The sequence below is a fragment of the Nothoprocta perdicaria genome, unplaced genomic scaffold (assembly GCF_003342845.1).
Source record: "Nothoprocta perdicaria isolate Ctin4 unplaced genomic scaffold, notPer1 scaffold_240, whole genome shotgun sequence".
NCBI lineage: Eukaryota > Metazoa > Chordata > Aves > Tinamiformes > Tinamidae > Nothoprocta > Nothoprocta perdicaria.
Genome location: NW_020455467.1, coordinates 221,055 through 247,198, shown reverse-complemented (window position 1 = coordinate 247,198; position 26,144 = coordinate 221,055). Strand labels below are relative to the sequence as shown.

At 39.6% G+C, this 26,144-nt stretch overlaps 1 protein-coding gene across 1 annotated transcript in view; it reads right to left on the bottom strand.

Annotated features, from left to right (window-relative positions):
- The window catches only part of LGR5 (leucine rich repeat containing G protein-coupled receptor 5), an 82,207-nt gene extending 56,297 nt beyond the window's left edge, over positions 1 to 25,910 (bottom strand). The window contains exon 1 of the mRNA XM_026039795.1: positions 25,820 to 25,910. The gene's annotated coding sequence lies outside the window, so the exon portion shown is untranslated. The remainder of the gene's footprint in view (positions 1 to 25,819) is intronic.
- Between the last annotated feature and the right edge of the window lie 234 nt (positions 25,911 to 26,144).

The window sequence follows — 26,144 nt, the reverse complement described above, 5'->3', positions numbered from 1 at the left end:
TGATCTCTCGCCATTGCAACATTGCCCATTCCTTTGCGGTACAGCAACCTTTTTTGGATGCTGCTGAACTAGAGTGGGACACTGATCTGTGTTTAAATAAATGCAGGAGGGAAAAAAATTAAACCAGATCAGTTCCATGAACTGCTGTTTGTGCCACCACAACGAAATGGGTAGAGGAGCAACAAATAAACTGCTTCATATATACAAACTTTTACGTCTAGAGGCGCTGGTTCCCTGAAAGGCGATGGGGCTTCCAGAGCCGTCACTTCTGGCTGGTTGACAGTCCCTTGTAACACCTCCTACCCAGCTCAGAATGACAGGGCTGTCAGGTTTTTCACTGACAGATTCAGCACCAGGACTGCTGCAGTAAGAGGCGCCAGGAGCTATTTATGTTTTGATTCGCACAAAGATAAATACACCGTAGCCCTACGTTTCTACGTCAGGTAGAAGTTTTTTGGTTCAGTGTTCAAAATTCACTTTCACCATGAGAAAGGGTCTCATTGAAGGACATAAAATAGTTGTAATATACATAAAAAATAGATCCTCAATCTTATACTGACATAATGTATACCTATTAATTTTTCTCGTAACTGAACAGGGAGTAGCTACCCTTTAGATAGTACTGAAATATCCAAGGCTGCTGTAAATAGCTCCAGGACAAGGGTTCAGCCTGGTCTAATTTACAGTGTCAGGAAGAAATCTCCAGTCCTTGCCTGTGTTGGATAGGGTTGGCATATATTTTTCATGTGGTTAAACTACCACAATCTTCAGGGAAAGGAGATATGCTCATACTAGTACAAACACGCCGTCTCTTCAGATAATTATTTCCCTTTCCAAAAACTTAAATTACTGAAATTAGAGCTGTACCTGACAGTTTCTACTGAGATCAACAGAGCAGTTGAGAAAATTGGTTATATGTGGAGGTAGTGGACTCCAATCTAGAATAAATGATTCCTGTTTCCTCCCTTTTATTCACAATGTTTACATAATCGACTCTTTGGCAGCCTCAGTCTGGGGCCGGTGACTCACCACTTCTTGTGATTGTTACAACCATGGACAGAAAACCTCTTCAGGACAGGTAATCAACTGGTAGCATTCAGCCAAACTTACTGCTATGTCCTAGCTTCAGGTTTCAATACCAGTATTAGGTCTTTCCAGAAAGATAATACAATATAAATAATATCCAGCAGTATTACAAAACATCAGTAGCGAGACCAAATGTTTAACAAATGCAAACTTTTGCTGCCAAGTCTGTTGCACCTGCATGCATATGTGAGGTAAGTGTGCTGCCTACCCTGCACCTGTCTGGTCTGCTTTTTTTTGCACATGAACTTTCCAATATTTCTCTTCTTTTCGTTAGTTATTCCAAATGCTGTAAAAATGCTGGAAAGAATCAGCCTTCCTATTATTTACATGTCTTACAGCTTGGAGCACAGCAAGTCAATGTCAGCACTAGAAACGGTGCCTGGGGGTAAACACCTGGCTCCACTGATGTCGGCAGCAAAACTCTCAGTGACGCCCATGGAAGCAGGACGTTATCCCACCCTTCTGAGCATCTACATCCAGGCTCCATGTACCCATAGGCAGTATTTTACAGTTCTGGAATTCATAAAACAGCAAACCACTCACCTGGAGTAGTGAATGTCATTGGGAATGTCACTGGGAATATTTTGAAATATTTTTCCAGCCCTTTTGTTTTATTATTTCTAAATCTGGGAATTTAAAAGAAGAAATGTTTGGTTCACAAAGGATAGGTAGAGGTGATATTTTCTCCTGACAAAATGATTATTATATCTTGTTTTCCAAGTTGTAATACACCTTTTTTCAAGGTTCAACAATGTATGGAAGCAATTCAATTCAGTTAACTTTGCACAGCTTACTGTTAGCACCTTTCTTTTCTTTTCCCCTTGGCTGTCATGCTTGCTCCAGTTACTCAGAGCTAAACAGCTGGATTCTGATCTCTTAATTCCTGGTATTCTGCTACCAAAGAGGTAAGCCAGTTCTGTTTGTTTTCTCCCTTTTCTTACTTCTCCCTTTTCCCCAGCCTTTGTTCAATTTTTTTTCATATTAGATTCCACTTTCTGTCATCTATGTCAGGAAAAGGGAAGAATTACTAAGAATAATCTGCATTGTGGTGGTTTGTTTTGGATGAAGATGAATGAACAATTTGGAATTGAAGTTTACACTCTCTGACACTTTGGGAGATCTGTTCAGGACCTAATTGGTCTGACAATGGACAAGTATCACAAATTAATACAATGATGCCCATCTCCTCCACAACCTCCTCAGGGCTGCTGCTGACTGCTTGCTCAGGACTGCACAGACAGAACTTGTCACACACTCCTGTTGTGCTCCAAATGGTGACAAAATTAAGGGTAGCTCACAAATAGTGCAGGAAAAAATTCAGAAACACAGAACAGTAGTAAGGTCAAAACAGTCAAGGACAAATATTTCTTTCACAAGGAATATGTTGGGGAATGTTATCCTATATTCCATATTCTGCCGAACTCAGTCCACCTTGTCCACCCTTCATGGTGGGTTTGGAGTCAAGAGGGAGTCCTGCTCCATTTCCCAACACCCACATAGTGTATAAGACAATTCCTCAGGCAAAGGCTGGCTTCGTTCTTCTGTGCCGTGTGTGGAGCAATGTGAGAATGAGATGGGTGAAGGAATCACCTCACAGTTGTGGTCTTGGCATTCAAGTTAGAATTTGGATCCTGACTCTCTCACATATTTACAGCAGATTGAAGAGATTGAAGAAAACACTACATAGCTCAACAAGCATTAATATAGCTGCTACTAAAAACACCACGAAGGTGCTTTTGTGCAGATTAATTTTGACTGAAAAATACAAACTCTGCAAAAAAATCCTAAATAAAACCCGAGTATATTCTTGTTGGCATGAGCAATTCCAGATTTCAGAAAAATCCTTCCTCCAGAGCTGTCTGGAGGGTTCCAATATTTTTTCATTTGTGTAGTTCCATTAAAATATTAATGAATTTTCTTCTTGGTTTCTACAGATTCAACAGAACACAGGACAGAAAAGAATGATGTTAGCTCACAAATGGTGCAGGATCTGTCATTCTAATTTTAAATTAAACCTCTTTAATGAAAGCATGATGCGATGTTAAGTCCAAAATCTGTTTTCCTTTACCTAACCTAACTTGCTTAAATTTTTGATAACAGAGCCATGTAGTTTGGAATTGAGATTTTGAATAACTAAAGAAAAGGCACAGACATAAGTCTTAAAATGTCTGTGGAAAAAGGCAGCATTATTTTAAACAATTAAATTCAAGCTCAGGTGATTTGTCTTGTCACATGTATTATGTATGAAGCTACTTTTCTTTAAAACCCAATGTTAAAGAAGGAAATGGCAACGTTGCTAACAAATGCTATAGGGCAGAGAGTATTTTCTGGGCAATTTTTCAAATGCAATAAAAATTTCAAATGTGTATTTCACCATTTTCAGCTCCCATATTAAAAATCTATTAGCAGAAAGCCTTTTGAAAAGCTGACCATGATCACAAGGGACTTTTTTCTGGACACTGTTCTATTCAGTTCTCAGGGCTGAACAAAAGCAGATTGGCACATTCAGTTATATACAAATGTCTTTGAAAGGGGCCTTTTCCCCTCCCTTTTCCCATAGCCACGCGTTTCAGGGCTCTATGCGCTGGAAGAAGCTAGTGAAAGATTTGAAGGGGTGGGGAGACCAAGGGCTTCCACTGAGATCCTTCAAAGCAGGAGGCTTCTATAGTGGGAGGATTTCCCTCTAAATCCCTTTCAATGGCATATTGATGGCTTTGAAAGCTTAAATGGCATTTGTCAACCATCAGTAAATCTTTAAAACTGTTTCTGCAAATAGCCCAACTTTGAGTCTCGGCTTTTCCCATTAATCTGTACGTAAGGCCACTGAAGACTTTTTCAGAGCCTAGATAATGCCTAGATTAAAAGGTCCATTCAGAAGGGAAAACTTTAGCATTCACCTTGTGTACATAGCCATTTCACCAGTGGTATTCATGGGTTGTTATTTCAACTCTGCATTTGTCCTGCAAACAAGACATTTTGCCACAAAGGCTTGGTAGAGACATTCTTTGGTGAATTACTGAAACCTAGCCCCTCTATTTGTCATGGTTTGTTATTTTTATCAAGTGTAATCAGTTCAAATAGGAACCCTAGATTGACAACTTTACAATTACGTTACTATTTTAAGAGTGGAAGGTACATTTCTTCTAATTCAGCAATGAAACTGATTAAAGTACAACCTGATTGCTTCACCTAACGAAACAGCCCAAAATTTCCCTTAATCAGATGCCAGTAGTCTTCTTGTTATTTTTCTATTAAAAGTAAAGATAAGAATTTCAAAATAATCATCATTCACCATTCTTAAGGTGTTTTATAAAATTTTGGTACATTTACAAGGCTTAGTAGTTTATAACATGTTACATACTGCCTCATGTTCATATGTCAGGGCGATATTAATTTAATTTTCTCTGAACAAGCTAAATCGATAAACTTTAAACCCTCTCAGCCTTTGCCCCTTAGATACACATGTGCGCGCACACACACACTATGCACACACACATATACACTCTTTCATATTGGGCTGGTCTTATGTTCTGTTAATATTTGTGTTCTCCCTCTTATCGTTTTTTGGTATTCAAACTTGGTATTTCTGACATACCAAGTTCATCCCAAATCTCTTCCAGAAAAAAACTGCATAATGGTTCTATCCAAAGAACCACAATCTTCGCTCCTTCCTCACTGTATTCTGCACTACAGACAAACTGAAAACATACAATCTTCAGGCTGCTTTCCTGTAGGAGAAGCAGAACCAAAGGAAAGGTTCTGAGCACTTTTGAGGGGCACCAAGCATTTCATTATTATTATTGAAATAAACAGATCAAAATTTTTATGCATCAAAAAAAAAAAAAAAGAAATAGAATGAAATTATGCACCATGCACTGAAGAGAAACATAGGTATATTTTAAAGAGCTGCCAATGAAAGAACAGCATTTTTTTTTTGCATATTAAAAAAAAATGCAGATCTCTATCAAATAGCCCTAGCCGGACAGATCTCATTTTATCAGCAAATAGACATTTTCACCATAGTGAACAATACACAATGAATGGCAAGAACACCCAAACTGGAGATCAGTGAAGTTCACTGGACATTGGTCTTTACTACACAAAGATTGCCCTTCCCTATAGTACAGTTGAAAGGAAAAACCCTGCTGTGCTGCTGAAAAGCCTAGTCAAGGATTTAGACATGTAAAATTACAAGAGCTCAAACGTACCATGCTTTTATCCCCTCTCTTAAGTCAACAGATTATTGATGGCTGAACCCAACACCTTGCATCTGCTTTTGTTAGCCTTTTTGTCCACCTGTATTCCATCCATTTTTCGTTGAAGGGGACTTCATGTTTTTGAGTGTGCAAACTCTCATTGGTTTGAGTACGGCACACAAGTCTGAGCAGCAAGTTTTTCTCATCAAAATCTTCCCAATTCGAAGTTTATCCCTTGAATTCTTGGCTGGCTGAAAGTCAACTACAACACTGTTTTTTCTACCTGAGGTGCTCTATGGTATCCTGCCTGACTCCAAATCACCAAACCACGAAGTAGGGGACAAGCTTCTTATAGAGGTGACAGTATAGAGGTCATATCCTGTGGAACACATCAGAAAAACCAGAGTATCTTAAATGGCCTGAGAAAGTATGTGGGAACACTTAGAAGAAACACTAGAGTATTGCTGCAATAAGAAAAGGGGCTCAAAAAAGGGCTAAAAACGAGGCATTTAGTTTCATATGAAACCTGCTAAAGTACCCAAAACATCCAGATGGGTCTGGCAAATATAACATATGACCTATGACAGTCCTGTTGCCTTTTGAAGAGATGATAGCTTAATTCCAGGTGAGATGCCCTAGGGCATCTCAAGTGAACTAGGTATCTGTGGTGAAAGAACTATCTTGAGCTCTGAGGCTGCTCTGAGACCTCCTAACACTCCTAAATCAACTACGCGTACATGGAACACACATCTGAGCAGTTAATGTACTCAGTTAAATCTACAAAATCTTATCTTTAGATAAATGACTTTCTTTGGTCAACTGCTCTCCAGTGACTACCTCTCCACTGATTTGGGGAGAACAAGACACTTTCACTAGACACTCACATTTTTAGACAAGCACCTAAATCTGGAGCTGAATATTGAATCAGCTGACTTCAGAAACACATGATTTAGAGGACAAAGCATTAGCACAATAGTCATATAAATGCTGATGTAAGCACTTAGACAAAGAATTCCCTTTTCACTCCAGTAAAACTTCGGTTTTATGACTTCTGCAGCTTGTTTATTCAAGCTTTTCCTGCAGTGAAAGAACTCAGTTTCCTCTATACAGGAAAGCAAGAAGTTATCTTTAGTTTGTCAGTATATGTTAAGACTTATGACTTGGTTGTTGAGCTTTGTTTTATAAAAACATAAAAGTCTTCCTAGAAAAACAAAATAGTTATTATGGGTGGCTTAATAAAAATTATTAAAACAGCACCAAAAGTGAAGTCTGCAAAAGTGAAGTTGGGCTGCAATGTCACTTAAGAGCTTTTGAAATCCCTTTTCTCTGAAGTTCAGGGCATGTTTCATAAAAAGGAGAGCTTTGGGAGCCTTTTTTTCATGCAACTCTCTATCTTTTACTAGGTTTCTCCTAGGTCACAGAATCACAGAATGGTTGAGATTGGAAGGGACCTCTAGAGAGGCTGGACCTCTAGTCCAACCCCCTGCTCCAGCAGGGACACCCAGAGCACAGGGCACAGGGCGGCATCCAGGCAGGTTTGGAAGATCTCCAGAGAAGGAGACTCCACAGCCTCCCTGGGCAGCCTGTTCAGGGCTCTGTCACCCTCACAGGAAAGAAGTTCTTTCTCACATGGAACTGGAACTTCCTGTGTTTTAATTAATACCCATTACCGCTTGTCCTATTACAGGCCACCACTGAAAAGAGTTTGGTCCCTTCCTCCCTACATTCTCCCCTCAGGTATTTGTACTTATTGATTAGATCCCCTCTCAGTCTTCTCTTCTCCAGGCAGAACAGGCCCAGCTCGCTTAGTCTTTCCTCATAAGGCAGAGGCTCCAATGAGCATCTGTCATCTATCCTGAGGTCCAGTGAGATGGAGCAGGTTTCCCTCCCATTCAGTCATAGGTGTCTCTAGATAAGAAACATCCTTTTTGGTAAGATTAGTACTTCAGGCTTTGTCACTAGTTGATGGTTTCCAGATGGCTCAGAACATGGACAGAGCTCACACACTTCTTCCTAAAAAATACTACATAGATGTGACTTCAAATGTATGTCAAATCCTTTGGGACTAGAAACTTGACTGACATCACAGAGCTGTCATGTATTCCTTTTAAGGCTCTTCTGCTCCATTGTGACAGGCATGCATTTCCAGATTGTAATGAAAATATAAGTTTAAAAATCCTTTACCTTGTAACAAATAGAATGTTATGGAAGGGCAGCTTTCATGATTACAAACAGTGATTTTTTCCTGCAGGAGTCACATATCCTCTGATATCCTCATGGTTTTGTTTTTGGAAAACCCTAAGGACTGAGAAAACTAGTTTCTGTGCATTTCTGAAAGGGAGACAAAAGCAATCTCCTGCCATTCCTCAATTTTGTGAATAAACAGCTGTACGAATCTGCACTCTAGTTCACATCCTACAGAGAAATACATCGTAATTTAAAATTACACTAGCATTGCTGTCCCCCTCTCCTAGGGGTACCAGCGCAGCAGTTCCTGCCCACCCGTACACAGGAATGGTATGTGTGTGTACATGTGTGGGGGCAGCTTCTCTGAATTTTTCAGGCAAGAATATCTTCTCTGGTCTAAAGTAATTTTGTGCTTGCTGGCTTTTCCTTCCTGTGATTTTGTACAATAACATTTGTTTATTCATTGCTTTTCAAGGAGTTATCTAAAGAGTTAACTGTAATTCAGGAGTTGAGGAACCTGAGGTATGAGAGATGAAATGACTTAGCTGTGGCACTGACAGTGAAACTGAGAAGAGAGCACAAGTCTCCTAAATCTCAGACCGGTGCTCTACCTCTCAGGTAGTGCTGTCTCCTTCAGCATAAACAATAAGTACTTCCAGACTAACCACAACTCTCAGTGGTACTTCAGTGTATGCTACTTTTCTTTATAGCTCTCCCATCCGCTTTTATTTTCATGATCATGTTCTCACATTCAAACAAACCACTTTTGCAGCTGACATCACATGGATTAGAATATAAACACTGTGATGTTCACAACCCCAACAGATTTTAGGAGATCAAAACAACTGAAAAAAATCTGTTATCTACTTCATTTTCAGAAGTGATATCATACTGGAACATACTCTCTCCTCTTTTTTTTTTCCTTCCAAATTCTATTCAATGCATCTTGCTGGCAAGGGAAATTAATTTTCCAAATGTGGTCTTTAAAGGATATTACTTTTTTAATAGGAGTGTCTTTGAGATAGAACATATGCCCTGTTCCTCTATCCACACCATAAAACGCTTTTCTCATTCATCATAAATAGCTGATTTTTGTTCTTTTCTTTTGTTCCCTAGGAAAGTTTTTATAAAGTCTACCTTTGTACTTTAACTGTTCCTGACACAGTGAATCCACAACCCCGCAATTCTGGGTATACGTTGTAATACAATCGTAATACAAATGATAACTAGTGTCCTTATGATTATTTGACTTTTTAACTATAATTTTTAAATTAGAACAAGGTAGATGGATGAGATTATTCAGCAGGTTGTCTGTAGGTGCTTGCTAAACTTCTAAACTCATACAAAAGTGGGCAGAACCTGGGAGAAGATGTACTTCTTAGTATAGCCTAAGAATATGTCATGATTTTCTGCATTATTACCGGATAGCATGGAAGTATGCACAACAGCTTAGACGCACAGTGCTGACTTGAATACCTTCTCTACCCTTCTCAGTCAAATTTGTGGAAGTTATATTGAAAAGGTGAACAAAGCAGTGCAGTAATTTGTTGTAAGTCACATTTCATGTACAGTTTAGAGATCTCTTTGTTTAGGATAATAAGTGTGTTACTGTTGACAGAGCACAAGATCATTGGTTAATGGCCATAAATATCAAAAATTATACGAATACATCCTTTGAAAGACAGTAAGTAACAGGATGGGTACAGAAAATAAAATTGCCATTTTAAAGGCAATTTAAAGGCTTTTTTTTTAAAGGCAAGGAGTAAAAACAAGGAATCTTGCAATCCATGGACTCCAGTAAGATTATCTGAATGGTTAGAGTAAACACTGTATGATAGTGTCCTAAACTTTTAAAGTTTTCTTCCAAGGCATTTGACCTAAATGGAAGAACGGCTGAAAGCAAAGGGATCAATTCCCCAAAAGCAGAGATCTCTTCAGTGCAAATGTTAGAGTAACAATGCTCAGCGCAGGTCCAAAGAACTATACAGCTGCTATGTAACCAAACCAGAAACAGGAACATCCAGCAATGTCATGGATACGTGGATTTAGGAACACTCATCTTCCTGGATTATGGCAGTAACAGATCCAAATTTCAATTTACCAGTGAACTATTCTAATGCAACTGAGGAGAAAGACATCAAAATATCTTAGGAAATCAAACCCAGCATCCTCAGTAAACAGCGGATGTACTTTTTACAGGGGATTTGTCTTTTCATAGAAAGATAACAGAACCTAAATACACGAAACCTTGTATTAAATTACTCTTCAGAAACTTATAGCTGTATAGTATTACAGATTCTGGTGTAGAACGGGCATCCCAGCCCATAAAAACACTTTAGTCTGGGCCTCTCTCCTATGGCATCATCCTATTTTCAACTAACAATGCTTTCAGATGAGCCAAAAAGATATACTTTGCTCCCACCATTACAAATTTCTGCTCTTCTTTTCTTTACCCTTTTCAAAAACATGAAAGCATTGGATTGCTAATTACTTTTATCCAGCCTATAGGAAAATTAGTTTATCTTCTTGATCAAAGCAAATTAGGCAGATCATGGCTGATTAGAATGCAACAGTAAAATCTCCATACTTTCTATTCCACCCCCTTTCTCTCAGAAACAGGCCTGTGTCAAATATGTAGGTATTTCCCACGGCCAGTCTGGACTCTGTTTCCAACAGGCCCTGGGGCTGGGACAATGGTTCTTACACAGACACTAAAGTTCTTTAGTTCAGTCATTGTGCAAGGAAAGAGCTGGTAACCCCTTCGCTAGCATTCGATGAAACATCTAGATTTACATATTTCCCTAATTGCATTTTTTGAATGTGAGTGCGATTTATCTGACCAGAGTTAAATGCCTCCTTTATTCTACTACCCAAAATACAACTCTCCGCTCTCCAGGCAGAGCTGAATTTGATTTCAATTCCAGCACTAAAATTTTCATTTGCACTATGGCGAAACAAAGCAGTGTGTACCTTCACTCCTCAAGGCAGGATCTGAAGAACAGCTCAGCTACTTGCTAGTAAGGTGGCTGCTGCACCATAAAAACTGAATACAGCTCCTTTTAAGTAACTTCTTCACGTGACATTTTCTATCACTACAGTATTTTACTAATCATTTTTTTTATCTTTCCTAACTTATTTCCCTACAATTTGTGTTCTATGGCTTTACCAGCCGAAAGCCAAGCTACACTGCTACTTTATTTATAACCAATTACTGCAAATTAACAGTAAATCTCACATTTAGCTCCATTTAAACATCACTATGCAGCTGCCCAGTTGAAAATAAAATGGTTGCCTTCTTTCACTCCAGTGGGCACAATACAAAACATCCATTGAGCTTTGCCTTTATTGCAGCTGCCAATGCCCAGCCGACTTTTACCAAACCAACCGAGCGGAATAACAATGCAGCTGCAACATTTTATGGCATTTCTGGGAGTTCCCTTTAAAGACTGGAGGTGTTAATTAGGAATCAAAGAATACAACCCTGCCAGCTTTCTTTCACAAACTAGACACTGGCCACTGCAGTTTTCAGAAGAAAAATAAATCTAATAAAGGGACAAAAATGTTGTTTGTCACACCAGTAACGTGTACTTAAGAGCCTTTGATCAGGAGCTTTTTATGTAGTCTTGTCAGACAGGCTGAAAATATTTTTTTCCTTTCTTTTCTCCTTTCTTTAGGCTTTTCTCAAAACTACTTCTGGGGCAGCCTGAAAAGGTGAAAAAAACAATAGTAACTAAAATGCTTTGCAGGTGAAAGCAGTATTCATGAGCAAGCCAACTTTAAATAAAATAATTATTGTTCACTTTGATTTGAATATAAAGTATTTTGAAATACAAATTATATACTGTGATTATACTCCTTATTAATTTTCTGCATCATTTAACATTTCAAATTCTTAAGTAGAAGCAGGAGTTTAAATATTAACACATCAATCTATTCTAAGGAATCTCATTCTAAATCATCAAAAAGAGCAGTCCAGAGGATGTTGTAAACATCCCATAAACCACATCCATTAGATACTCAATTATGTATATAAGCTGCATAATATAATCAATATATTATTTATCCTCATTAACATAATTGTATTAGAGGATCATATATTCAAAGGTAACAGCATGAATTCATCACCTTTACTCTTCAGTCAGCTAAAACCTTAAAATAGGGTTATGAAGTAGCACCACTGAGAATTAGTCAAGCTTGCTAGCTTACCCAGCAAGAGCTTTCACTGTTAGATGCGCAAATCATGCCAAAATCCATTAATCCTGCCACAGAAAGGCAGAAAGAAGCTCTGCTTGTTGATTTAATGATAATGAATTGAACAGGCTCTTAAGGCTACCTGCAGAGTTTTCGAAACTGTAAAACAAATAAAGTCAGTTTTAAGAAAGACCACAGAAGTATACAAAAGGATTTCCTTGTCTTAAACCCTGTGTAGCTGTGAGTTTTTAAAATACAGTTCTACTTACCTTGTAATACTTTGAAAGCAGTTATCATGTTACACAGAGAATGTGATTATAAAACATAATGGCTTGAGTTGCTCTTTGGTAATTAGGAAACAGAGAACTGTCTTGAGAATGCTAAAATACTGATCTTTGTAACTCAAATAAGCTCTGATTAACATTGTCATTCTGGTACATCTCATGTAAAGTACAGTCTCTGGCTGCTGTAGCAGACACAAACATACTCAGTCGATTCATTATAATAAAAACATGTTTTCTTTAGTGCCCCAAGTGTATCATTTCTTTACTTTCTAAAGTGAAACATCAAATTAGAGACAGGTTTATGTTTTTAAGAACACAAACATGTCTGCCTTACTCATTTTTTTCTGTAAAGTGATTTATGAGATGATAACATACTACAGGTGACCACCATATTTTCATCTCAGATTTACTTTAACAGAAAACTTCAATTGCAGATGGTTGTGGATATTTCCTTTGATTTAGGCATTAGCTGGAGATGCAGGCAAAAGGCAGAATTTTTCTGCATATGGAACAAAGTAAAAACAGCAAATATATTTGAAATTGCCTGCTAAAACTTCTTTTTAAAAGGCTTATTTCTGTTACCATATCACAATATTGTTACAGTACCAAAATAAATGAAACTGTGCTTGTAAAAAGATGTCAAGCATGTACACACAAGCTGTATCACTCTTGTATCATAGGGTAATAATCACTGCAGTCTTGCAGCCAATAATTTGTTGACTTTCTGCTCCAGATTATATATTTCATGGCTATTCCAGAGTAATGTGACATTTTCAACTATAGGCCCATATTTGATGGGTTTCACTCCCTCTTCTCTTAAAATAGTTCTTGTGTGGTCTGGAGACGATAGATACACATGTATCTTGAGTGAAGTTTGCCATTAAGCGGACAAAAGGTTTTGCCTTCAGTGCATTGATTTGGGGGGAAGAGAGGATATTTTTTCATATTTGGGATTTTTTTAAACACAGTCTTAATTCAGAAATCATTTGCTGTATAAACTTCAAATTTATTTGACTACCACATCAAGAGCTGCAGAAGAGACCATTTTGCTTACTTACGCTTTTCTGTGAGGAGATTCTCTGGACCAGAAGAGGACCAGAAGGGATCAGAAGAGAATGTGGGCAATTAAACTTACTAGAAAATAAAGAATATAAATCAAGTGTGCTCTACTCTCTCCTGATCTTTTTCATTAGATCATCAGTCTTGTAACAGTTCATGCCCTACTTGCTGATGCAATTCATGGATCAAGCCTAACACGTCCCCTCCATCTGCAGTCTGTTGTCCTTTCAGGCACAGTAATTGTAACAAAGACCAAAACTGGTTCAGCCATACCTCTGCAACCCCCCTGACCCTGAATTACTGTATTTTCATTCATTTTGGTAAGTAAAGAGTTGAAAAAGATCAAATTCAATTTTCTAAATTTCTTAATAGAAATTAAATTTCTAGAATTTAGAAATTCTAAATTTCTAAGAATATTAAATTTCTAAATCTAAGAATTTTACATTTTTTCATAGACATTAAATAATGGCTATGAAAATCTAAGAAAAGCCAGTTATTTCAGCTACAGCATATGAAGACATTAATAATTCTGTCAAGATCTCAATCATTTTTAACGGAGCTAGGGAACTGAGTGACTTCTCGCTGATGAGGATCAATGCAGATGTGGCTCACTTGTCTATAAGTAACCTCTCTCGGGCCCAGAGAGACGACAGCATAAGGACAATATTAAGACAGTATGCCCAGAAATTGATAGGAGATGCTTATATTCTCTGCCTGACAATTCTGAATAATAGAGCAGTTCCCAGGCCTGCTTTTCTAAAAAGTAGCCTTAGGGTTTTCTAATTTCCTTGTGAGCTATATTGCTGGCCTAAGTAGCCTACCGTGGAAAATATTTTAAAATGGCAACATACCTCTACCTGCCTATTCCAGGCCTGGATTTTAGAAGCACAAATCTGCCCAAATACCCCTTAGGAATTTATTCTTAGTATTCTTAGTATCTTTCAATAGTTTTCCAAGTGCACTTTGTTAAATACTGGAAGAGTACCATGGGGTACAATACTGATAAAAATAATCTTTTCTTCATTTTAGAGTATCACTATATTATGATTTATATAAATATAAGCTATATGGTTAGCTATATAATAGCTAAATATAAATAAATAAATATAAGCTATAAATATATGGTGATATCTCAAACTGATCTCAAAAAATGGGACACCTAAGTGTTATTTAATTACCCTTCTGGAAAAAAAATACAGGTCCATTCCTTGTCGCTTGTTTTAAGATGTTGCTCTACAGCCTAACTTATACCTTCATTTGTCTAATCACATTTTTATCCATCAATATTCAGTGCCTAGAATGTTATGTTATCCAACTTCGTGCATCTTCCTTGTGACCGAGGTGCTCTACAGTCATTTTTAAATGAGTTCACAGTCTCATGTCAGAGACTTGTTCAGAAAGATTATTACAAAAATGAAATAAACCAGGAGAATATTAATAGAAAATAAAAATCCTGATTTCCTATGAGCTATATTATCTAGTCTCATAGATGATGACCTAAAGTAAAAGACTGAGTAATGTTTTGGGGGTTTTATTCTCCACACCTACATCTTTGTGAGATGAGATCAGTCTCTACGCACAACTAGATTACTTTACTATACTTGCTTCCCAGACATGTAAGCAGCTATTCAAAAACTTCAGATCTGTTTTAACTAGTTGTTAAAAGCATATATAAATATAACATTGTTAAAATAATTATCCATGGATAATACGGTCTGAAAAAATGCACAGTCCCTTTCTCATACTGAGTACTGAGAAATTCCATCTCATATTTCATCTTTATCAATAATGGTGTTAAGGTGAATGGAGAAAAACTTTATTCTGTGTCCTTCTGCCTACTTGGTGTAGTCCTGGGATGTTTCTTTCAGGTCAGCCTGTGAGGACTTGAAGAGCATGTTCCCAAAGTGCATGCAAAGTTACTACAACAGCAACACCCCTGTTGTAATTGCCCCAAGTTTGCCTGTCACACTGTTTGAAGACTTCTGTTTGTTTAATAAACCAGAAGATGCCCAAAGAGCTAAACAGTATACAAATATATTGGTTGCTTTTTCAGACAGCCTTTATCTAAAGAGTCGCATTGAGCACTAGTGGTCCAAGGCAGTTCATTGTGCTGGACTTGCTGGCACAGAGGAATGCTCAGACTAACATTCAAACTTTGTAGTAAATATAAGTTTACCAAATATTTTAGTTGCTGCAATCTCTTCTGATAAACATCATGACATTACAGGAGGAGAACTGATAAAAGGGTTGTTCCATATGTGATTTTGTTTCACTGTACTACCGCTAGACGTGTATTTTGTGTATCTTTGATGTTTGTACTGATATTACAGGCTGAAAGAACAGAGCTGCAATGCTTTGCTGGGAAAGAGCACTGCTTGCCTTTATGTCTTTCTGTTACCATGCTCCTGTAGCTAAGACAGTCATTTACCACATTCTTGTTGTTATAATGTGATACATAGAGTGCTTATTGTCGTTTGGTCTAATCTCAATCACCATATGTTTTTGAATAGCCACCTTAATGCTGTAAGAGCTGTGAACACTTTTAATGCACGAGTTCTCTGTGCTGAGATAATCAAAACCACTAATGCTAAACTATCATTTACAATTACTGTTATCGTGTACTTAGGCAATTATTCATTCACCAAATATGAAAAACAAATCTGTTTGTACTCCACAGATGGGACATTTGGATAAAGAGTGAATAATTTCCCTTTAGATTAGGCTCACCACAACCCAACAGCAATCTCTGCAATAAAAAACTGCGACACACCAGGAGCTCAATCCGTATAATCAGGAGTTTCAGTCTCAGCTTCACTGGGAACCGAACCGGTTTATCATCAGTATTCATGAACTCTTATCAGAGCAGATTAGGCTAGCAACATGTTGCGAGCGTGCAGCATTTCACTATATACTTCTCACAGAGAGATACCACACTGTAAAGAATATCAACCAGCGACTCTGGATACTGCCAGCTCCTTGGGAAATCTGAGCTCTTACAGCAGTCCCGGACAGGCAGGCAGGCAGGAACACAGTTCCGTGACTGGAGGATGCTATGTCCATGACTGATGATAAATGTAGAAAACAGACCACATCTGGCTTCAGGTTCACAGGATTCTTCACAGATTGACTGGAGACAGACACTGAAGGCAGCACAGCTGAGGCATTACTATGGGGAGAAATGTGATTTTGATAACTCTATTTGGTAGGATGGTGCTCTGTCTATAAGAAATGTAATGAAAGTATCACAGTGCTGTGTAAGCATCCTTTATGGAGCATCCTCCATAAAAATCTGCTGCAGTTTTCACTGAGTGCTATCAAACTCCCTCCCCTCTCACTCTGAAACACGAAGGAAAATCCCACCTTTCCCAATTGCTGTGAAATCTGTACCCTTGACCACAACTCCACTATATAACAAGAGTCTCCTGGCACAGTCTACATCCTGACATAAACAATACAGTAATGATCACTTGGCTGTACATTTGAAGCCTTTCTTTCTAAAAACAATTCTGACTTTTATTTGTTTTGGGAAGACAAACACCCTGGGCAGCAATAACATACAAGAAGCTGCTAGAGTTGGCGGGTTTGTGAAACAAACTGAAGTAAATGATTCATTTTAATGATATTACTTGATGCTTTCCTGTAATCTTCAAATTTTTAAAATTAAATTTATTTGAGCAGTATCAGTAACACAGAATGGAGTTTGTTCCCTAAGTAGTAAGCAGAGCTCAAAACAACCCCCACTAAAGTCTCTCTTGGCACAAGCTCCTTAAAGCAGAAACACAGTTACATGCAGAGATGAATCTGGTAGTTACATGCAAAGATGAGTCTTCTTCCTCCACTCCTTCTTAAAAATCCCATTCAGATACCCCCAAAACACTTTCCCTTCAAGATTCTTTCACATATATCTGTTCCTACACGCTGGCATTTTCCATCCCAGACATAAGACTTTTTTTCATTATGTTTTGAATTCAGTAAGGGTTTTATTTCAAAAACATTCAATTCACGACTTCAAAACCTTGTTTAGCTAGGCTCAACATTGTCTCTAGCCTTCAGACAGGCAGCCTGTGTCAAGATACTCGTCCTGCCCTTTCTTTTCACATCTTCTGCTTGGACAGAAACAGATAATGTCCTAGCGCGCAGCAGCTCACGCTACCTACGTTTGTATAGGCAGCAAACAAGTCTGTACTCTGAGATACTCAGAGATTTTCCATATACAGTCCTCAGGATCATGAGCTTCACAATGTCCTTTAGTCATTGCTAGACCTAAATAGCACCATGTGGACCCTTATTTTGCTCTGAATTACTTTTTTACCCCATCCTCTCCACCCCACATGACCACAGGTGTTAGGCCCTCACTGCTGCAGCCAGGTCATCACGAATTACACTGGTACCAGCCATGCCAAGATAACTGTATCCTATGCAGTAAGGGTGAATACTGGTTTACAATAGTGGTACTTCTCCTGAGGGTTTAAAAACTGGTTGAGCTGCCTGATGAGATCCACATTTCACTGCTTGGTAGGACCACTACAGATGGATTCCCGAGGCAGATGCCATTTCTCCCTTCGTAACACACTTCTCGCTCCTCTCTTACTCTTCCTGTAATTGTGTGTGTCTGACGCAGGTGAAAGTCAATATATTGAGGCTTTATGTGGGGACACTACAGGATCGGAATTTATTCTCCGAGACCCTTGTTAGGTCACAGGGCTGAACGTGCACTTCTCTTGGCCCTCTTCCAAATCCTTGACTTTGTGCAACTTCAGCATGAGCACAGGCAATACTTCTGTTTTGCACTAAGCATATGGAACCTGTATTTTCTTGTCAGCAGGTCAAATATTGTTTCAGGCGCCTGTGTGGATTTTCCTTGTTTCAATAAGGACCTTACGTATCAGAGAGTTCAGCACATGAAGATGGCTGTGAGCAAAACTGAAAAGTAGGCATCCAAAAGAAGAAAATCCTATGGGATTTCACTGTATTTTACTATGTCATAGTCATAATTACCAACTCATTAAGTGTTTTTACCCTACTGGGTAAATCCCACTGGTAGTGGCATTTACCAGCCACTACCAAATTAGTCAAACTCAGATGCAGACAGCCATCTCAATCACCGTCAAGTAAGTTGTAAGAGTTCAGAAAATGGAATGATTTGCTTAAAGTTGTAAATTACTTCATTACGGTAGCCTGGAGAAGAACCCAAAGGTCTTGCTACTCAGGTCCTGGCTTTAGTTAACTGGCCATCCTCCTCCCTCCCAGAGGCAGTTTACATTTCGTCCTTCCTTCCTTCGTGCATTTAGGATGGCAACACCTGTGAATCGTGGCATTTGAAGAGTTTTGGGTTCTATGACTAGAGGCTGATGAACCTAACTTCCCTCCATTTCACTTCTGGACAGTGGACAACCCAGTTGTGCCCTCTACCACTTATGCAAACGCAACCTCATCACGTGTGAGACCAACAGCAGAAAGGTTTAATTTCTGAGGCAGCCCTCTAAGCCAAACTGATCAGTGATAAAAGACTCAAAGGCAAGTTACTCATCAAGGTGGTTCAGCACAGGTAATTTTCTGTGATGTCTGAGAACAAGCTTTGTCTTATCTTGTTGCCTTTGCCAGCTATGACCTACTTCTCCCCTTGGGGTACACAGAGACTCATTTACAAACTCAGCGAATGCCAAATCAGTGCAGTTACATTTCCCTCAATGCTGACATCATCTCACATCTGTTCCCTCATTCACTTAGACCAGCATTTATATTATCACAGGATCCAGAAGACATGGTACTACTGGCATCGTAAGATGCCTACTGCTGCAGAAACAGGGATTAGGGAAATTATATTTCTGTGCCACACCAGTGCAATAATCTTTTCCCTCAAGCAAAGTAGGAAGAAATATTTTGTAAAAGAAGACAAAAAAGGGGTAAGGGGGGAAAGAAAATGGAGTAGTAATATCAAATGCCATCTTTATCTTCTCCCACCTTCATAAACAGCAGCATCAATTTATTGTACATTTCTTATTGCGTTTATAGTTATCATAACCTATATGACACAAGAACTAAAAAAAAAAAAAGGCTAAAAAGGTTAAATTTATACACAATCATTACACAAATTAAGCCACAATCCAGCAAATATATTTGCATGTGCTTAAGCTTGGTAACATTAGTAAGCAGAGCTTCTCTCAATAAAACTGGAAGCTGCTATTCAAGTGTCTGCAGGGGAAAAAAAGATTTGTGCAGTGGAAGCTTTATTTGTTTGTATTACATTGCAGTGATAGGCTCAGGGCAATCAAAAAATATATGTATACAAATATATATCTCCACACACACAATACCATATCTCCTGTACAAAAAGAAGGCACGCACCTTGTCTGAAATATTACTGCGCAGAATGTTTGGTCAATTTTTAATAACAAACAAGATTTTCATATTACTTAATTGCAATTAAGTCACTTAATACTTTTGAAAAAGTTTCTTTCAAATTAAACTAAATGTATGTTTTATATCAGATTTCAAAACATTTTGAAATACAGACTTTTAAATGATTTATGATACACATGATGCTTCACCAATCTGTGTAAGGAGATAGTGTGGCAGAACATCTTGGTGAAACCATTCCATACAAATGAGTTCATATTTGGGGAAGGGGGTAATCGTTTTTAAATTAATCCTACAAACATTTGCACATGTGATTTCAGTGGAACCATTCCTGACACTAAAGTTAAGTATCTGGATAAGTATTTGCAGGACTAGAGCCAAATTATACAACTGGGCCCAAAATAAGAGCCCATTTGTTACCAATAAAGTCTTAATTTAGGAGTGGCTGATTATTGTAATTATCACTGTTGGATAACACTAGCCTTCAGAATAATCGTGGGTTTTTTTTTTGCAGCAATGTCTAATCATGAAAATGAAATTTTTCCTTTCCGGGAATGAACACAGGAGTGTGGCCGCTCCCCCAAAACCCAGATGCTTATAGCTGAAAAATAACAAAATAGAGCAAAAGGGTAAAATTGGATGATGATTCAGAATGCATTCTCAGCAAAAGCTCCATGAAGCTGCAGACACACTGCACTGATTCCCGGAGCTCAGCGCTGTCATCCCGGGTCATTCCCACACGGATCGCCAGGCTGCTCTGGGTGTCCCTGCTGGAGCAGGGGGTTGGACTAGATGATCTCTAGAGGTCCCTTCCAACCTCAGCCATTCTGGGATTCTGTGACCCTGACTGTGTATTGCTCAAGCTATAGCACTGGCTGCCTTGTGTAATCTGAGCAGCAGCTGATGGGTCTTTCTGACTTAAATGGCAAAGACATCCAGGATGGGATTTCTGTGAGGGTGCTGCCGCTTTAGTGCTCATCCCAAATCTCTAAGGCAAAAAAGTCCAAGCTGTTGTCTGTACATTTTTGGAAAAAAAAAAAAAAAAGAAAAAAAGGCATGCCTCTTGGGAATAAAAGTAGGGATGCCATGAGTTACTGTCATATACCTCATAAACTCTGCATTGCTTTTCTTAGTTTTGTGTTTTTCTTTTAATTCCCTATACCAAAAAAGGCAGGAGGGCTGCATTCCTTCAATCGGTAACAGTAACATCAATCCAGGTCCTACCGCTCCTTGAGGGCATTTATTTCTTTTATAATTCTCCAGCCATGGAATTTCTCACACATGACCAGTAAAATGGCACCAGAGTCACTCAGGCCATCTCAGCAAGGAGGACCAAGCACAGAGCATAGGGATTTGCCACATGAATTGCTAAATCCCTGAGGAGCAGGCACGCTTTGATCACATCTCATTCTTTTTAAACGGGTTAGCGTATTTTACTTTAGCTGAAGTCTAAAGCTATTTAATATGTCAAAAACACCACAGCATGTTCTGTCCCCAATCAGTTCACTCGGAGCCAAAGGAATCACACCTTAGTCACCATGATTTTCACAGAGGACAAAAAAAAATTCAAATCTACCAGACACTTCAAGGAAGTAAGTGAGGGAAAATACACCCCCTCACAAAAAAAAAAAAAAAAAAAAAGGCAAAAATATATGACGGTTTCTGTAACCCACGAGCTATTGAACGTGTCATTCCTATCCGACAGGGGAAATAATAATAAAAAAAATAATAAAAAAAAAAAAAAAAAAAAAAAAAAAAAAAAAAAAAAAAAAAAAATCCATAAAGAATTAATAAGGCAGAGCATGAGGATGAAATATTATCCCTGACCAACCAGCCCTGAGTAGAAGAAAGCAAGCCGGGCTGCAAAGTTGGTAGCAATTTTGGGCATTTCAAAGACAAATGACCTTGGAGAAAGGCCTGGGTTAACAAGGGAGCGCTTGAGGAGAGCCTAATCTCTGCTGGCAGGCTGGCGGCGCGGGTCAGCCCGGAGCACGCGTTCCCAGCTGGAGCCGGGCTCCCTCTGCCCCGCCAGCTGTCCGGTCTTGGCGCTTCAGATACCCAACCAAACCGAAGGGACCTTCACCCCCCTTCTCCTTACATTCTGCTGCCTTGAATGCACCTCCCTTTCCTTGTTGATGTTTATATCCATTTATGTAGTGTTTCCACAGAGCAAATACCACAGCACAGAGATAGGGAGAGTGTGTGTGAGCACTGTGTTTTTCCCTCCTGAGCAAGTGTCTTTAGAAAGCAGTGCAAGGAGCTGTTCCTTTGACTTGATATTGTCAAGTGCAAAGGATGACACTCCCTTCTCACATGCAGTTTTCATCTACTAAGAAAAAATGTATCATTTTGTGAGCACAAACTTTGAGTTGATACATTGTATTAGGAATTTAAGTTCTTTGAAAACTGTCAAAGGTCTGTATTTTAAGTAGGATGTTTAATAGGATTCTTCAATTTTTTGCACCTCTAATTTATCTATGCATATGTTTTACTTCTATATTCCTTCTATGGCCTATAGCAAAGAGGAACTTGCCCTTTTTTATCTTTCAAAAAGACGGATTGTCAATAAGTCCTAAATCAGATTCACCTTCATGCATCACTGGGACAGTATTCATATTATTCATTGAAACCAAATGGCAATCAATTATTTCAAGTAAAAAAAAAAAAAAAAAAGATTCATAAAGTTTGTAGCTATGTAAGGGAGGATTTTCTAATATAAAGCAAGTGTTTTCCTAGCCACCTCACACCTACCCCCTACCAGTGGATGTGGAAGCTGCAAGCTTATAGTTTGCTCCCACATAAGAGGATCGCTTGCTATTTGATCTCTGAAAAAACCTGCAATCCTTCCCACATATCTTGGATGAAGAGGGAGGCAAGACTGGGTTTGAATTGTGAGACTGGGGCGAATGATGACAATAATGTTTATTTTCCACAAAGAGTCACCTTAATGTTTTGGGGCATTCCTCTGACAACACAGAAACCATTGATTTTTAGTTCAGAAATGTTGTTTATTTCTGAAAATGTGGTTTTTTACCTTCAAAAAGTAAATATATAAAAAATGCAAATATTACTTCTTTTGTATCTTTTTTTTTTATTCCTCTCAAACATTTTCTAATGTTTAAAGACATTAGAAGCTGCAAGTATGCTTTACAGGAATAATTAAATACATTGTTATAGAAACAAATGAAGCAGAAAGCCAAAAATCTGAATTTCATTAGAAAAAGAGTATGTTTAAAACCTTGTAGGATATGGTGACTCCATGTTCATAGATTTTACTGTTATCATAGTTTTGGAAATAATTTCTTATCAAGTTATTTCTACAGAGAGTTAAAAATCATATGAATCGGATTTTTCCAAATGTTACAAGCACCATTCATATTAACCAAGTATTCCAAATCAAACTTTTAAAATGAAAAATAGCACTTATCCCAAACTAACTCATTCAGTAAATTACCTTAAGAATGCAACGTACCCTATGCTCTAATATTGATACACATGTACATATGACAATTTAAGGTGGTAATATCATGAAAATATTTCACTTAGACATCCATGCTAACCTTACTGTCAAAATCACTGAAGGTTTTTGTCAGGAAGAACACAACATTCGAGCTGTTAGACAGCATGGGTGTTTGTAATTAAATTTACTTTTTCTGCACTATCGAGGCATGCAACAAAGACCCACAAAATCTTTCAGAATTATCTTTCATTTTGTTATCACATAAGATAGGAAAAGCTTTTTTTAATACTTGTCATATTAAATATACTTGAATAGGAGCTGACTAATTTTATGTTATTTTTAATGAGTAATTATTGAGGAGAAGTAGGGTGAGCCTGTGGTTAAGGAATGGACTTAGAATAGGCATCCTGGCTTTAATTACTGGCTTTGTCATAAACTTACCTCTAAGTTTGACCAAGCCATTCTTTGCCTCAGTTTTCCACATCAGAGTAAATGGCAATAACACTTACACTAATTCACAGGCGTGGTTGGAGAAGTAACGAGAGTCGCATGTGCAAAAGACTAGTAGATTCTGGCCTCTTCCTTTCACTGTGCGCTGATAGCAAAGTGACATGGTCTTAATTTGAACCAGAGAGCTGCCCTTCAGCAGCACATGGAATTCACATTAATGTCAACAGGAACTACATATATAGAGTATGTTATTTAGCTTAAAAGTAAATGAGGAAAGAGGAATGGGAGGAAACTCCTGGATTCTCTTCTGTTTTTCTTAGAGAGTATAATAGTTCATGGCGGCACATATGTAAACATAAATAAAAAGATTTCTGATGGGCAGGAAGAATTGCTGTCTGGGAATTTAGATGGGAATGCAGAAATGTGCAACAGGTCCATCTGCAGATTTCATTTAGCTCTGCTGCAGGAGCACCATCAAACAGAACACACAGAATTCAATCACCATCATATATCATGGTCTATGAACTGTTTGCATCTGCTCCCAAACAACACAAAACTGAACTGACTTTCCCTTTTTTTTTCACATGATTTCCAGTTCACAAGAAATCACTTATCTTTATAACTCTTATACAAGTGTCCAGATAAGATGAAAGACATTTAGAAAAACATACAAAAATAAAGTCTAGGCTTCACAGAAAGCAGTGCCACAAACTACTACTGGCCAGAACTGGGTATTATACAAGAAGAGAATCTATCAGAGAAGCATTTTTTTGGTTGTTGTTGGAAAGGGAGCTAGTGTGAGTACTCAGTTTTAACCTCCTGCATTGCTCTGAAGTAAGAATTGTCATTCTAGAAAAAGGCATTTCTGTTCTGCTGGAAAGAAAAAAATATATATATCTGGAAAAACACCTATATCAAGAAGCATCTGGTTGGCCACTATCATTCTCAAGCAGGAAAACACCTCTGTAACAAGTGAGTTTAAAGTTTACCATTGCTTAGCCATCTAAAGAAAATGAGACTTGACAGTTCTTTATGGAAGGAGGGCACGGAGAGCTGCAGCTCTGCATAATTAGGCAATAATTAATCAAACCAAAGACAACAGTGTGGAACATTTGGAAATGGGTAAATGAAGTTGCCCGTATGTGTGCACCAGTCCTATACACACTGACTGGAATACTGCACGTACACAGCTTTGGTCCTTGAAAATTCCTCCTATCCCAGAAGCAGGGGAGTTTTTACACTTCACAGTGTGAGCTATTGGACAGCATGGAATTCTTCACTGGAAAAAAAAAAAAAAAAAAAAAAAAAAAAAAAAAAAAAAAAAAAAAAAAGCCATTTGCTGCTTCAAGTCAAAATGCTGCTTCAGGACAAGAGGATTTAGGAACAAAGGTGGAGCAGACCACTGTCCTAGTGCAGGAGCAGGTTGCTGGAGCAACCTTTTTTAAGGAGCAGAAGTCTGCAGCAGCGATGGTTTGGCACCACCAGGCATCTCTGTTCTCTTTCTTGATAAAACTGTTCAATCCTTGTCCCCCAAAAGGCTGGCTGGTTTTAGCATTCCTCCAAGAAACCACGCATTTGTGGCATCTATTTCATGATACATGCTCAAGTACAGTTTAAGTTGGAATACATAACTTCATTTGATTTTTTGATTGCTGAGTTGATTACTGTTAGACACCCGTGCTGTCTAACATTTGATTACTGATTTCTTTTTCTGATAATGACCATCTGAAGCACCAGAAAGCATCACAAGCGCCTTCCTCACACCCCAAACCCTCACCTGTTGCACGAAATTCACCCCTGCTTTCAGAGGTACGTCTTACAGTCCATGTCCTTACTGCATATGGCCAAAACCCTGCTCCACTTTAAAGTACTTTTATAGCATCTTTTAAAGTTTCTCAGTTGCATATCACCTTTCCAAACACACAATTTCCACTAGTGCAAGCTCTCCCCTACCCGCTCCATATGTTAGCGGCTGCAGTGCGCGTCCACCCGGCCAACACCACCAGGTCCCTCTCCTAGCAGGGCCATTCCCAGGGCGCTTCCCAGCTCGGTGCCCGGTTTCTCGGCTTCCCGCTGGGATCCGCCGCGCCCCTCTGGGCTGCGGGGCGGCCGCATCGCGCAGCCGGGCAGGGCAGCCGCATCCCGACATGGGTCGGGATCAACGCACGGTCTAAAGATGAAGGGAAAGACGGGGCTGAACTTCCCCGTGCGGCCGGCGCGGCCCCGCAGCCACCTGCCCCGCCGGCACTCGCCGTCTTTGCTGCCTCCCCGCCGCTCAAGCCCCGCACCCGGGGGGGATCTGTTAAAGATTAAATCGCGGTTCAAAGCCCCGTGGCGGGGGGAGCAAGGGCGGAGGTAACGTCCCCGCGGGTCTCATCAAGGCTGCGCTGTTGCAACCGCCCTTAATGACCCTCCGCCCGGCACTTCACACGGCGGCCCCCTCGATAGCGAGGCGCCCATAAACGCTTTACAGCCCGCGCGCTGACGGCGAAGCGATTAGGGGCTGCTGCGGGCGCGGGGGCCGCCCGCGCGGGGCCCGCACTTACAGGTAGGCGGTGCGGGCGCTGAGGTTGGCGGGCACGGCGGCGAGCCCCAGGTCGGAGCAGTCGGCGCGGAGCAGCGCGCCCTCGGGCTCGCAGCGGCACGGCGCCGGGCAGCCGCGCGGGCGCTGCGCGCCGCCCCGCGCGCCCCGCCGCAGCCCCGGCGGCACCGCCAGCAGCGCCAGCAGCACCAAGGCGCACGCCGTCTCCATGGCGGGGCTCGCCTACAGCCGCGCGGCGGCCGCTCGCATGCCCGTGGGGGCGCCCGCCGCGGAGCTGCTGCTGCTGCTGCTGCGGCCGCCGCTGTCTGTGGTAGCATCTCGGCTTACGC